The following is a 16,423-nucleotide window of genomic DNA, read 5'->3' as shown; positions in this document are numbered from 1 at the left end:
AAAGATGACTTAAAGTCACTTCTGAATCCCTCCCGAGGGCTATAGTTTTAAAGGCACAGCACAGAATCTCATCCAAAGTGTGCATGCATTATGATTATGATTATGTAATATTTACATTAAAGTAATGCCTAGAAGTCTCAGTAAGGATCAGGACTTCATTGATTCAGGCACAGTACACACACATGTGAATACACAGTCCCCACTTACAGCCTAAAAATACAAGTGATATATAATGGGTGGGAGAGACAGATACAAATAGTGGATATAAATCACATATACATTGGTAATACTGTGGGGGGAGGCACAAGGCTAAATATAAGTAAAGTTCCATCTCTCCCCATGTGTTCTTGAGCCATCCCAAATTGGCCAGTTTCTTATAGGCATCATAGCACAGATGAGACTTGAAGAGAAGTATAAAGGAGTAGTTGGTACTAGCCTTATGGATCATTTTAGGGATCCATGCTCTATGGATATAATGGCCATGTGCCTGTGCAAATACCTGATTTTGGTGCACTCACAGAACTAGCCTGCAGAAGCTGAACACATGCAATCATATGCACATTCTCAGCCTTGTAAATCAAGGCCTTGTATTTAGCTGATTTGTTTTGTTTACTATTTTCCTTGAAGAAAAATTTCTGTGAAATGACAGATTTTCCTTTCAGATGTTAAACGTTCATCCCTTCCTCTTCATTTATATCCTGAATTGACTATAAGTCCTTTTACATTTTAAATGTATTTATCACTTATAGCTGAAATTTAAAGTTCTACTATAAAATCATTAAGTCATGCAAACTAAGGCCCAATCCTGCAAATACTTCAGTACACAAGTTGCTCATGGAGTTCAATGAGACAATTTAGATGTGTAAAGTTACATAAGGATTTGCAGGATGAGAGAATAAGCAAGTATTGTTTTACCTTTATGTTCTTTTTCAGTAGAGCATAATCTGGCAAAGTAACACTTCAGTTCAAACTGTATTTTTAGTTTGCAAAATTTCAGGAATACCTTGATTATTTGGCAATATATATTAGGCTTGCTTATTTCATACTTTTATACTCAAAGTCTACTGAAGAACCTAAATCTGATTTAGAAAATCAGCTTTAATATATAAATAACATTTTCATATTAAAATAAATGCTTTCCACTGCATTTGATTTTCATAAGGGAAAATGTATGAAAGTTGACTGTAGATGCACTACTTGCTGTATTCAAAGTTCATCTCTTTTCTTAAAACTGATGAAGTAGCAAAATAGTGCAAGCAGTTGCATGAGTGCTACACATTGAGCTTTCTTGGTGTCATTAATAATGTTGGTATGGGGGGGGGTCTCTTTTAAACCAACAACAACAAAACTTTCAGAGATAGTATTTGACCAAAATCTGAATTTTTCAACTTTATTTCTTTTCATTCATTTTTCTAAAATGTAAGCAATTCATAACCAAGTTCCAAATAACTCCTTGCCATACTCAATAGTGATTCCCTACTACTTTATTACTATGCATATAGTCCTCTGTTTGTGAGATGCTTATTCTACCTTGAAATTTAGCTTGAGATAAACAAGCTATGCTTCCTTACCATGATTTCCTGTATGAATCAGTGAGGGGATATAGAAAAGGATGTTAGTTTATCTTTATTGCTTTTTTTCCACCCTTTGAAAATGAACTAGAACAAATAACTGAAAGATGAATAGTATCAAGTTTCTTTTAAAGTGCTTTGTTTATGGCAGTTCCCTTTTGTAGCCTTTGTTTCCAAAAGATACATTTCTTCCTGTGTTGAAATGCAACACAATATTTTTCTGACTAAATCTTTACTTTTCATCCATTATGCCATGACCACCTTCAGATGGTGTAAAATAATATAAAGTGTAAGATTTAGTGCCACGTTGATGTCAATAGCAAAATTTCCTTTAACTTAAATGGGCAGAGATGGGGGTCTCAAAACCTGATCTAAAGCCCACTGAAATGCTTTTCTGTTGGCTTTGGTAGCCTTTGGAGCTGGCCCTTATGTCATTGACTTCAGTTGGACCAAGAGCAGGAACATAAAGAAGAAACCTTAAAATATTGTTTGGTTATTCTTCTAAATTAGAATTAGCTACTTACAATAATTTTGTCTTCTAAAGAAGTCCATTGTGTTATGGATGAAAAACTAAAAATCCAATAGCTAGTCTTCTTCTGATAACACACCTGGTTTTGATTACAATTTTATTTAGGGTCTATAATCAATATGACAATGCTAAAATAAAACCTCACATTCCACAGCAGGTTATTTATTTATTGTAGTTTTGTAAATTAGTGATTGATACCTGATTGAAATAATGAAGACCTTAGCTGAAGAGTATATTTGACTACTGCATTTCACTGCAACTGTGTGTGTGTGTGTGTGTGTGTGTGTGTAAAAGCTACATCTCCTTTTTTAGTGATATTTTTGTGATCTTATCATTATTCTCATGGGAGAGGGAACACCATTAAAAAACCTCACATGATGTGCTCTCCTAACAGAGAGGAAATACTTTAGAAATACATTTTAATATTTCATATCTAAGTTTCTTTCAAAAAGAGTGAGCCAGACAATCCTAATTTTAAATAGTTTGGCGCATTTTCTCCTTAATTAGTATATTTAAATATTAAGGTAGTTCAAGAGATTCTTAATGCATATAACATTGCTATATTGTAGTTGTTCACACAGTGGTACACTAATTTTCTAAATTATAATTCCTATTTAATTGTGTTTTATCATACAGATATATTAGACACTGGGTAAGCTAAAGAGTTATGCCATGCATAGCTCCATTGTTAGCAGTGTTCAATGGCAGATGCCTTTAGGATAATCTGTTGTGTTATAATGTTTTCCATAAGGATAAAAGATTTTTTTCTTGTTTAACAGCTGTGTACTTGCTCTGTAGTCCAATGAAAGAAAGTATTAAAAATCTCTGGAAAGTGAAAAAATAGTAGGCAAGAAATCAAATGGAGTTTGAACATACACAATCAATAAAGGAAAAGCTAACAAAAATATAGGATTGTTTTGAAACCAAGGAAGTGATATCAGACTGTCTAAGAGTCAGAGTCCCCTTTAAAAAAATACAAACCATGTGATGTTCCTACATTCATACTAGCATAACAAGTGATCCAATAAAGGCTGGGTGTGATTAAATCACCATGGGCCGTATGCAGGCCCAGTACATGGGGAGAATCACTGGAAATGAATGCTCCCTCATAGGTTTCTACAGCGGTTACTGCAGCCTCCACGCTGTAGTAGCTTCTACAACTGCTGCAGTCACCTGTTCAAAAAGGGAGGATTGGTGTTGATTTGGCTGATAGGTCCACACGCTAGGGTGGAGAGAATTCCCATATGTGGGTGTGATCCCACAGCTGATGTTAAGCCTTCAAAAAAGAAATATTAACGTATATCGCATGGGACCGGATTTGAGCCCAAATCTTTCCCTGTTTTCACCAAGTATTGCTCCCTCTCTTAAAAGGGATATTGTTAAGGTTGATTAACCTGGTGCCTGCTGTGCCTCTATGCACCCCAATATGCTTTTGAAGCCCTTCCACAAGTACTCATATGCACAATGTACATAGCCAATTTACCTTCCTCTAAGCAACTCTCCTTCCTGAATTTCTACTGCAACAGGCACTTATGGAAACCTTTATCCAAGAACTATATTTGCAATGCATGTGAAGCAGTGTGAGATAAGCAGATCAGGAGAGACTCTGTAGCTGGAGAGGATGGTCAGGTGGGATTTATGGTGTATGGAAAGCTGGTAGAGTAGCGGCAAGTAGGAGATAGGATCAGACTGACACTATTGCATTTGGGGGTTGAGAAGACAGTGAGAGGAGCAGAAGTAGCAGGATGGAGAATGGGAGGGTGTTTTGGAGGCAAGCACTGAAAGATGTCAAACAGCTGGGCAGAGAAAACAATTGCCTTTAAGAAAGCATGCCAGTGAAGACAGCTGAAGCACCATGTCCTCCAGTGAGTCAGCCTTAACACTTCCTAATGGGGCATTTCTCAGTTGTCCTCCCTCAAGTGTGCCTTTAATGCTATCAGATCTAACAGTCTATTGATTTATAAATCCCTGCCTTTACTCTGCCAATGCCAGCCTCAATTACCTGCCTGTCCATTTCTCTCTCAAACACATGATGCTTTCTCCTCTCCTCTGCTCTACACCATTGCTGTTCATTGGTTGATCTATGGCATCAGTCCTCTCCTCTCTTGTGCTTGGCACTGGACTGATTTTGGAGAAATTACTTAGTTTTTCTCTTCATTTTGCTTCCCAAGTCTCTGAAGCTATTCATGATTATATCTAATTTTCTTTCACTAATGTCATTAGTTCCCACATGAACTACAATTAGTGGGAATTCACCAGCATTCCTCAGGATGTCCGGTACCCATTTTCCGTCCTTCACTGTGATACACAGGAAAGTATGTCATCCTGTTTCTTTTATGTGGACATGGATGCTTTGAAGCACATTTCTTACTGTGTAGTCACCAGTCAGACTTAATAAACAAACTTTGGTTGGAGCAATTTGAAAATGTGTGGATGTTTATAATGAGATCTAATGTCCTGGAGTCACAAAAGGAATTTTAGTGATACATGAATGATATAATACTGTTCCAATATTGCTCCAGTCTCAAAAAAAATTGATTTTGTAGTTCAATTTTGAAGTGGGAAAACAGAGTCATACATTCCTGAAGTGCTTAATGGGGAGTGCAATAAAACAGTGTGATGTAAAGGCAGCCCCTTCCCCGGAAGCCCCTTCCTTTTTAACAACCTGATCCTGGCTAGCGCATGAATATACGATTGCCCTTTTATAGGAGCTTTTTCCCAGCAAACGTTTCTGGGAGATGTCTCTTTAAACTTGGCAGAGGCAAGCAGCAGCAAACATAACCATTTTGCAAACGGCTGCAGCTGTCTCCCTCCCAGACAGTGAGTATTCTTAATTCCTGTTAGGTTTTTTCGTGCTTATTCCTGAAGAGATGGCACATTGTAACAGAAGGAACTTTAATTTAGCAGCTGTACCATGGGATTAGGAATCATCATTTCTTAATTCTGTTCTAGGCCTGTGCCATAGGTGTACTTGTGTGAACTTAGAAAATTCATATAACTTTTCTTGCTGTCTCATTTTCCCAATTTTAAATATGGGAATAATGTGTATCTGCAACATAAAGTATATTGTGAAGCTTAAATAATGTGTGTAAAATACACCAAGATCCTTGGATCAAAACTGCATATAAGTGCAAAGTATTTTACATGCATATTTTTAGAACATATTGTATTTATACTTGGTAGATTCACTGTATACAGTCACTGTGTTGTCATTTAGCAAGATTGGCCTGGCTGCAGAAAGGCTACAAAAAATCCAAACTGGAATAGGGCATGGGATACCTGTGAAATCCAACACTACCATTCAACAGTTCTGTATACAGCACATAATGAGTAGCAATGTAATCCACCTTGGTTTAAGTAAGAATTAAAAAGTAAGAAAGTTTGTGAATTGTCCTTAGCAACTAACTAGCCAGAGATCCCTGTAGCGTAGTAAAGGAGCATAGTAGAGTACTATTTTTTTATTGCTGAGATTTATATTCCCTTGAGTTTCAAGAAGAATTAGAAGTAATATGGCTCTGTGCTGGCTGGGGTTGAGTTATTCACTGAAGTCCCAGATTTATGTATTTTTAGAAAATGAGTACTCTTTCTAGGAACTCTGTTTGCTGCGGTTTTGCCATGCCAATTGCAGGGTGTACAGTGTAACTGTTCTAGGGTAAAATGCTCTGGTGGCCATTTTAGCAGTCTTTAATTTAGTAGTTAGCCATTTTTAAGCTGTGGCAAAATGTGTGGACCTAGTTCATATCTTCAAGTCAAGTAATGTGTGCAGAACTCTTTCCATATTCAAGTGCAAAGTTAGGCCCCTGTTTTAAAACTTGTGAAAAACACTGAACGTGATAAAAAGCTAAAAATTCTGCCTCTCCATTGGGACTGCTCACAGCAGTAAGCAGTAGGACCTCAATCCTGCACCACTGAAATCACTGGGGAGTTTTGCCTTGGAATTCTATCTGAACAGGATTAGGATCTGAGCGATAACATTTTCTCAGTGCTTCATATTTGTAACTTTTCGTTGGGGTGTCTGTGCTCACTTAGGATTAGTTCTGTCTTTTGTCATATAATGAATTACTGTGTACAGCTGTATGGAAACTTGCTCTGATGGATATAATGTAATGGGCATTTTGTTATATATTATAGTTCTCTTAATTATTCAGACTAATTACATCCTAGGAGTTTTAATGCTTCTAGGACCAATATTTCAATTTATTATTTAGACAAATGATACAGAAAAACACTGACATAGTTTTTATCTAAGGAAAATATTGACCCTGCCTATATAAGTAGCTGGAAAAGCTAATGACATATTGGTAATTTCTTTCAGAGCTTCATAAGCAAAATGTTGAAAGAGAAGGTATGTATCAGCAGTGACATGGATATCAATATGTATAATAAGGTGCCACCATTTTTTCAAGCTGTAGATGAATATAGGTATTATCTGGTTTGTCCAGAAGAAGTTGGTTATTATTATTGACTTGTATTACATTTGAGAACAGGGCCCCATTGTATTAGAAGTTGTATATACACATAGTGGCAGACAATCTATGACCTGCAGAGTTTACAATCCAAACTGATTAGACGGACAGTGGGTGTTAGAGGAACCAGAAAGGTGAAGTGATTTTCCTAAAGTCACATAGCAGGTCAGAGCTGGGAATACAACCCAAGCCCTCCCGTTCTCCAGTGCTTTATTTACTAGAATATGTAGCCTTTCTTGGGTTATTTGAATTAGCCAAGCATATTATTGGACAACTACAACTAGACAAGTGATGGGGCAAATTTTCCACTCAGTTTCCCCTATGCAAACCCACAGAACTCAGTTAAGATGTACAGGCCAGAATATGATCTTTTATGGGTCACAACTGCAAATGGCTTATTGTGATGAGGGCCAAAAGATTACTTGCATCGTAACAGGGCATAGAACTTTTTCTGTAAGCACATTACCCTATACAGCAGAAAAATCAAGCAAAGAGAAATAATGCCTGGGCTTACCTGTCTGCCCAGGCACACAAAGGTTAGCATCCTTTCTTTAAAAAAAAGGTATGCTAGACAAATTATTCTCCTGCACTAGCATCAGAGAGTACTCTGGACTATGAAATAAGACTGGAATAAATCTCTATTACATAAAAAAAATTCAACATTTAAAAATAATATTAATACTCAGTGAGTGGAAGGGCAGAACCAACACGTTTGAGCCTGTGCTAAATAGAAATTAGGCTTTGGTTTAAGTGTAGAGGAGTTGGGAAATTGAGGTCTCTAGCGTGAGAAAGTCACGCTAAACTGGAGATAAACTGGAGACAGTAAGATGGGAAAACTGAATTTAGTAAGACATGACCCTAGGTTATTTTGTGGCTATGTTTTGGTTATAATTTTTTTAGCAGGATTTTTAATGAGTGTTTATAAGAATTGTGACTGTTTTATTAAAAAGCTATCTATATGGCCTCTATACACTAATGTAATACAAGTCAATAATAATAACCAACTTCCTCTGACAAACCAGATAAGGAGGTGGCAGAAATGTGAATATGGTAATGGTAGGTTTAATGTTAATTAGCATTATGGATTACAAAAGGAGTAGTTTTGTAAATTTCAGGAGAGCTCTAATTAACATTTAAAGGTTACCGTTCTATTCCAGGATTACACTCTGTTGTCAGTAGACTGATTACCCACTGATACACTATTTCATCTTTAAGTATTAATAAATTGTAGTATTGTGTAAGTGTTAATTGCATGCCTCTTTGCTTGATGAGTCATTTTTCTTTAGAACGAAGTTTGGTTGTATCATTCAAAGTGTCGCCTAATGGTCCTCTACTTTTTTCTGTATCTGACCTGCAGGCATGAACCTAAAAACTAAGTTGGATTTATGCACTTTAATATTAATTGGGAACATTTCAACATAAAGATTACAAAAGGTTACAATTTGTAAAATACTTATTTCAATAAATGGCTATAAATAGATTTGGATGGAGATTTAGCTAAGTGCAGTAAATAGTCCTGGACATTCCAGGTGCACACACAGTATCCAAAGGTAATGTTAAAATGGAGTTCTACTCTGCCATTCCAGCAGTCACTTTTCAAAGTGTTATTCTGGATTTATTGTGTCTCAGTGAATTCCAGATTACTGCTCTCAGCTGACAAGTGAAAAGAAGTGGGGGCTTTCTAACTGGCAGGCAATGGGATCTGAAAGACAAACGGTGCTGTTTAGTTCATATGTATATACCACTGGTAATACGGATTCATTAAGCAAAATTTTGTCTTCAGTTCCACCTGCACAAAGGTAGAATTCAGGGCAGAATTTGGTCTTGCACTTAAATTTACCAATTAACAATTTTGTTGATGATTCTTGAGCAAAAAAACAATTCCAGCTCCCTCACTCAAAAATTAGTGAAAGTTTTTAATCACTGAAGCCAGCAGATCTAACTCTGAGTACATATTGGGAGAAGATCTGTTGACTAAGAAGGTACAATTTTTAGGGTCACTTTTCAGTATGTCACTACACTTTAGGTTTTGTAACTTTAACTAACAGCAGCATTCCACTGAGGGCAAACCCTGCTCTTGCTTTTCTGTGCCATGTTGTGATGAAAGTGGAGTGAAACCACCAGTGCTTGGTTGGCTCCAGAGCCTTCCTGCCATTACAAGGTAAGATGACTGAAGGAAGCTGGAAACATAATAGGTGGGTCACACTTATATCTGAGCCAAAGACACTCTTCCATTCTGCTCCTTGATATGTATACGTGCATAGGGAGGCTGGAGCTTGACCACATCTCAAAGCCATCAGACCATGCCATCTTGGGGATGTAGAGCAGTGGTAAGAGTATTAGTCATGCCCACAGCTTAGTGTGAAAGGGTCTGTTCTAAAGTCCATTGAAATCAATTGAAAGACTCCTAGTAACTTCATTCGGCTTAGGACCAAGCTCTAGGGACCAACACTGTTTAGATTCTGCCCTATAGGTGTGCATGGAAAGGGCTGGCTCCCTCCCTCCTCCTCTCTATTCATCCTTTGCAACATGGGCATTATTTTGCCCCTAGTCATTCCTTCTTGGGCATGTTCACTTTTTCATCTTGAGACTGAATATGCTCATGGGTATCATTTAGGGTTGCCAATCCTCCAGGAGTGTCTGGGCATCTCCAGGAATTAAGGATTGTCATGTGATGAAACCTTCAGGAATATGTCCAACCAAAATTGGCAACCACAGTATCATTGTATACTTTGATATCCAAAATCAACATATGTGCGTTAAGTGTATGGAAGGAATGTCTTGAAGTCTCAGCTGACCATTGTATATGTATCAAGTAGAAATGATTGATTGGTAAATGATACTCATAGATTATTAAAATATTGATGTTTAATTACAATGCAAACCAGCTATACAAACTACCGCACCATCAATAACCCCCAATAAACATACAGTAACTCTCCCCATTAAACCAAAGATATTCATCTCAGCTAATTACCACATGCTTTCAATTCATCATTGCTATTAGCCTATCTTTTGTTACAGAAATATATCTGTAAGTGTAGGACCTAGTAAGTGAAATAATTACTGCAGAAGGATACATCTCTTGTGCTTACATACCTTACCAGTTTAGGATACAAATTGGTTTCTACACCAGGCCACTTCATATTTGCTGAATCTCAAGATCACGCTTAGTTAAGAATACGGTACTTTTAACAGAGCTCCTCTTTGGTAGGCTTATATTTCTTACTGGATACCCACTGCCAACTCACTCAAATAAGGTAAATAGCCCAACAGCACACTTTTGTATGTGGTACACGGTGTTTGATACTGTATATTCCAAACTAGCCAACAGAAAACAAATTTGTACAGCTGTTGTACAAAAGGGTCAGTGAACTACCCTCCTTTCTTTCTGTGCAGCAGGACTAACAGCTCAATGATACTCCTCTCACATCTATGTCTGTCTGGAGCAACTCCACTGAAGTCAGTAAAGCTACAGAGGTGTACAACCAATGTCAATAAGAGCAGAATCACTCTCTCACCTGAGAGGGAGAATATCACAGGTTTCAGCAGTCTGATTCATTGGCGATAGTGCAGCTGATACAGAGAGTATCAATTAAAGAGACTTACAGGGGGTCATTCCATCAAATAATGTTTGATTATTTTAGGCAATTTAGCAGCTTGAGTTGTACTCTTGGATGTTCTTAAATACAATCCTTCAGTTTTGGGGTAAAGGCACCTAGTTTTCTTATAGGAGTTAGTTTGGTGGCATATTTACTTGCAGCCATGATTAATATGCTATAATGTTTAACTGAGTGTTTGCAAGCTCTAACAAAGTACCTACTTACCCTTCAAAGGCTGAAAAACAAACTTTCATCCTTGACTAGTCTATAATTTTCTGTAAGTACAAACAGAAAAACAAAAACAAACATAAAATAACCATGCTTTACATCAAGAAGACAAAACAGGAATATATTTTATAAGTAAAAGACCAATTTTTCCCATTAAACTTAATTTTAGTTCAAAGGGGTTGCCTTAAGCCTTTTTGGGTCCTGGTAGTTTTTTTAAAATCTATGTAGAGTATATTACACTTGAAAATAAAATGAAACAAAAATGAATTTTATAAGCACATGATTTTACTTCCTTTTGTTTCTGCTTTGATTTTTTTTATATTTAAATTCTTTCCTCTCATTTTAACTCTGAACTGGTTTATCATTTTCAGTTATAATTCTTAGAACTAGACTGCCTGCCATGGCATTATCCTTTCTGGCACTGTTTCAGAAAAACACTGAAGCATGTGCTCAGGTGCAAGTCCTAGATTTTTAAGGCCAGAAAGGACTATAGACTCTGACCTCTCCTGAATCAGGGCCTCTGTGAGATGCAAAATGAGCATCCAACCCTGTATTCTTAGTCAACCCTCTGACATGGAATTTGGCAATTGCAAAGAATATGGAATCAGGTCCAGAAAGTAACAATTGTTTCTAGATTCCAACTATAGTACAATATTTCCAACCTATACATATACTTTGAGAGATGTCAACTATCCAGTGATAATCCCATTTATATTTATTGATAATTTAAAATTAATCAAGGGATTAAATTAATGTGGAGCTACTATATTTCCTTTGTGGTGTCCAGGGAGCCTTTGGCTATTGAAGGACATCAATTTTCTGAATAAATGTTATACGTAATTGTATGTTGCGTTGTTGCCATATGGTCTGTATCTGGCACTTAGCTCTAGCAGCCAGCCCATTTCTTATTGTCCTCATTGTAAGCAGCAGCAGCAGGAAGTAGATGGCATGACCTAAACCAGCTGCTCTCTAAGATATTAACTCCCTCAGTATTTAACTATGGTGCTTTCCATATGAAAGTGTGTAATTAGTTTAAGGGCTTGGGTTCAAACCTTATGTCGTATTTCTATATTTAATAGTTAATGTGCTTATGTAAGATATGAATGCAGAGATACCAACATATGATTTTTAGAGTTCCCTTGTCTGAGTTCATCTTGGGGTGTGGATAATGGCTTCATATTCTCTGGAGCAACATTTGGATGAGAGATCTGTCTTCAGTTGAAATTAACCTGCACATGTCTCAGATGAAGACTAAGAGCATGTAAATAAGCCAGCTGGAAAGCATTTGCTGTTTCTTTATTTCCTCTAGCACTGAAAATCCTCATAATGTGCATCTGTGTAAGTCTCATAATGATCACAGTAATGTGTGGTTTGTGTGGCATTAGGCATACTAAGCCATTTAGACAGCTCTGATGTGTCAATAATCAGTATCATGAATTAAAGCTGAGAAGCTGCTCCTTCTCAGAAAACAGGGCAATCTTGCCCGTTAAATTTTGATTTACTTAGCTTCATGAAAGATAAATCAAAGCAGGAGAAAAGCTTCTGCAAATGAAATGCACCCTCTTGCACAAAGCTGGTGTGGGGAAGTATTTGAGAGTTTGTTAGGGATGGAGTTCACTTTCCAGCCTGTCAATAGCTCTGCATTCCATCCTGGGCTGCTCCACTTGATGCAGGGATGGATGGAATAGGAGCCACAATATTTGATGCACATCTTCACACATGCAAATGCACATAGTAGTGTGATTACTGTATCCTTATTCTCATAGACATTTTCTATTCTCCTTCGTTCCTCACACCACTGTAAATTAAGGAGAGATACTATGATGTATATGGAGCTGCATTGTTTAGACACTGGTCACTTGAACAATAACTGTCATAGTGTTCTGATTCTGCAGGTCTGAAGGCAATATATTTTAATATGGCTTTGCTGACAAAGCAACACTGGCCCCCTCACAGTTCAGCTCCAGATGTCAGCCCTATTTGGTGTGCTTGTTACACCAGACAATCTTTACTTACCAATTCATCTCTGAAGATCCCCTTCTTGGGCAAGACATCTGCTCAGCTATCAATGAAGTTGGAGCTGTAACTCTGGTCTGACATGAGTAAACTTTTTGTTTTCTTCAGAAAGTTCTTGGAACTGAACGAGTCTTTAATCACTGATGACAAAAAGATGACAAAAATCCTTCCCATTTTTAATAGTTATAAATCATAACCTGCCTACACCAATGAGGGGAAAGGCAAAGGCATAGCTGGCACTGAACAGCTGCAACTTGAGGAATGGATCTGCACCTTCATTAACTGAATGAACAGAAAATGAGTTTAAACATCCAGGGCATAATTCATTTCTGCATGCAAAGCTTTGCAAATCCATCTTGCTGTGTAATGATATGGGGAAAATAAATGGAGCAAAAAATGCTCATTTACTGAAATGTACCATAACTTGTAGTTAAAACTACATTTAGCCCCAACTAAAAATCAAAATAGCACAACACAATGTCTGTGTAATCATCAAGAATGGAGTGGGGGGAAATCATTTGGACACATCAAATGAAATTGCTTATGTAGCAGGGTCTTCATTTTGGTTTGGTTTATGGGAATGTGTTCAAAAGTGACAATAAAAGGACACACACTGCTATGACTGATTAAAAGTAGGTCTACATAGTTCAGACTAACATTCCAGCCTAACTAACAAAAGAGGCTAATCAGCTGATGTAATTTATAATAAATTGCCAAATGATTGAAGCAAAAGGATTACCATTAAAGTAACAAAGTATGGATACTGTTAGGCCATTGGAGGTTAAAGTAAATACAATGTTGCTGTTGTAGTTTGAATTAGAGCTCAGTGAACGTCAAGAAGTTCAGGGGTTTGGCTTGGTTAGGTAAACATCCACAATTTTTTGTCATAATCACAAGCGCATCCAAACCTTTAAAGCCACCTTCCTTTCTTTCCTGACTTTCAATAGACCCATCTCCTTTTACATTATCTCCTCTGTATCCCCGTCTGTGTGGAAGTCTTCATGTGTCCAGTTGGTCTTGAAATCCCTCTCCTGCAGTCTAACTACCATTGCATTCAGACTCCCCTCATTGTGAGAGTGCCCAGCATCACAGAGTGCCTTCTTCATCAAACCATGTAAGATTGGAATGCAGTGATGTCACAGCATAGCAAGCAAGCTTCCAGACCTTGTGACTGGTTCCCGCAAAGGATGGGCGAATTTGAGGGAAGGTAACATGGGATTAATTCGGGGCCGTGGAGAAAGGATGTGATCATGTTTGGGATCAGGGAGGAGTTGGGAGATTATGCTTAACCTGAATTTTTTAAAAAAAAATTTTTTTATTAAAGGATCCGTTTTCCTCTTCCACTTCACTTCGATGTGGCTAAATCCAGGACAGTCTTTCCTCTAGGCTCTGTGTTAGAATCATTGATGTCTACTGGACTTCAATGGAATGACTGGAATTAAAACTGTAGCCTGGTGTAGCTGAAATAGGGACTCCTCCATGTAGCACTCCCATTAAAAAAAACAGACAAAACTATGAAATGTATAGTACATTGGATCAGGGTATTAAAATGTCTTAGGTGAATAGAAGGGAATTAATTTTACCAAAATTGGAACTATTGTAACATTTTTGAAATCAATGAGTAGTCCGCTTAAAACTCAACGGCATGATATGGCCCATGAAATGGATTTTCAATTGCCTTGTGTCCTGTCCTCTTTTGTAGTGTCACTTTGAGGAACAACTAGTCACTCTCGAGTGATCAATTGGCAGGGTGTCTTTGGTGTTGGTTTCTCAATCAGAGGGAAAAACATCCATGACAGAAACTGTTTCTCTACCTTAACTGTAACACAAACTTGCATGATCTATGCTTACTTGAACCTCTTAGTAGTATTCCAGTAAAGTATCTGCTCATACTCTTTTAAAAAAAGTTGTACTTGGGGAGCAGTGGTATCATATACACTGCTCATCAAGTACACTGCATGGAGAAATATTTGAGTTGAGCCCTTTACGACTACAATATGCTTTTTCAGATCAGATGACCAATACAGCATGCACTATTCCAACTGAAGGTTAACCTCTGATTTATATAATGGCATTAGACTATTTTCAGTACTATTCTCATTTGAATCCTATTATACCCTTTGCTTCTTTTGGACCACGGTTCACATTGTGTGCAGTCCTAATGAGTGCTCCCAATGATTGCCCATGACTTTTTTCTGAATTGTTACAGTTCATTTAGAACTCAGAAAGGTATCTGAGTTCATATGCTCCCTCCAATGTGCATTATCTTCATTATCAACCCTGGTTTTCTTCTGCTGTTGTGCTGCCCGTTCACCTAGCTTGATAGGTCACGTCTTGACTAACCTAAATAATTTGTGCCTTCTGCAACTTTTATTAATTTACTGCTTAGCCCCATTACCAAATCATTCGTAAAATTGTTAAATACATCAGTCTTACTAATGAACATCTGGACATCCACTGTTAACCTTTTGTCATGATGAAATTGGCCATTTATTCTTACTCTTTGTTTTCTCCCTTTTAGGCCCTGGACCCCTTCTCAATGGGAATCTTTCCATTAACTTCATTGGGTTCAGCCAGTTTCTGATCCATGACAGTATATTGCTTCCCGTAATTATTCAGTTTGCTCTATAGACACTTGTAAGTGATTTTGTCAAGTCTTTTTGAAGCTCAAATAAATTAGTGCAATCAGTTGTCCTTTAACTACTAACTAAATAACTCAAAGAATTCCAGAAGATGAGTGAGGCACAATTTTTCCTTTGCAGAAGGTGTTACCTCTCTCTTATATGCTCACCAACGATGTTTTATAATTATATTTTTAAATATCATTACAACCAGTTTCCCAGGCATGGAGGTAAGGCTGATTTGTCTGGAATTCACAGGATCACAATATTAAAAAAAAAGGCATACTGTGTGGCTACCCTCCAATCCTCTATGACAGTAGCAGATGTTCATGAGAGACATCCTGTCTTTGTTAGCGGTTCAGCTACTCCAAGCTCAAAATGCCTTCAGAATTATTGGGTTATAGCATCTGGGCCTGGTGTCCTGTTGCACCGTATTTATCTGTTTGTTAACTCTCCTCTTTTATACCTCAGTCTCTGATAGTACTACCTTTTATTACTAGAAAATAGAAGAACCATAAACAGATTGAGAGTGGACTGTACTAGCTTTAATCAGACTGTTTCCAGGGTTCACAAGGAATGAGGCACATACATACCCATTCATCTCGGGCTTCTCCTTGCCCCACAGGAGGACTCCTACCTTATTGTGGGTCTGTGCTAGATGTGAAAGTGCTTTTCATTTCCACATGGGAAGTGGCTGATCGGGCTCAGATTTAGGACCTGTTACATTTTCTATATGCTTATCACTCTATTGATTATGAGAAATTCAGCACACATCATCTTTTAGAGAAAAAAGCTCAATAATTATAGATAAAATGTGAATGAATATGGAATCAATACTTTCCCTGGGCTGACTGATTCCAGATAATAAAATCTGTATAGCCGCTCCTTAGTCATCTGCACTCTCTGTCAATCTGTGATGAATGAGCTATATAAACTGTTTTCACAATCACTGGAATTTTTCCAAATAGATGCCCTCCGGAGCTATTCACATCACTGGCACAACTGCACATCACACTGTCTTAATAATGTCCTATATCCCCCAGGTACTGTGATATTAATGGCTGTCTGATCTCTCTAATTGGCCTGACAGACTGAGAGGTTAGAACCCTATTAGAAATCCTGTCCTAGGTTCGTTGCAGTGTGACACTTCTATTGTTTTGTTTACCATGTATTTGTTATTGTAACTACTGGTCAGATGCACTCTGCCACAAGAAACTGAAAATAAGTCTAGGCTGGATATAAACAATCTTTTTCATTCTGACTAATAAATGGATTGTATTATGTAGTTCAAATTACATATTTTCAATGCTGGTGGCAGATACCCCTGCCTTTGTGCAATTACTGAAAAATTGAAAACACGCTCATGCTGAGAAATGCTAAATCTGACTGA

This window comes from Dermochelys coriacea, chromosome 9, assembly GCF_009764565.3.
Source record: "Dermochelys coriacea isolate rDerCor1 chromosome 9, rDerCor1.pri.v4, whole genome shotgun sequence".
NCBI classification, from domain to species: domain Eukaryota; kingdom Metazoa; phylum Chordata; order Testudines; family Dermochelyidae; genus Dermochelys; species Dermochelys coriacea.
The sequence above is the reverse complement of the archived record's forward strand: the minus strand, read 5'-3'. Positions refer to the sequence as shown.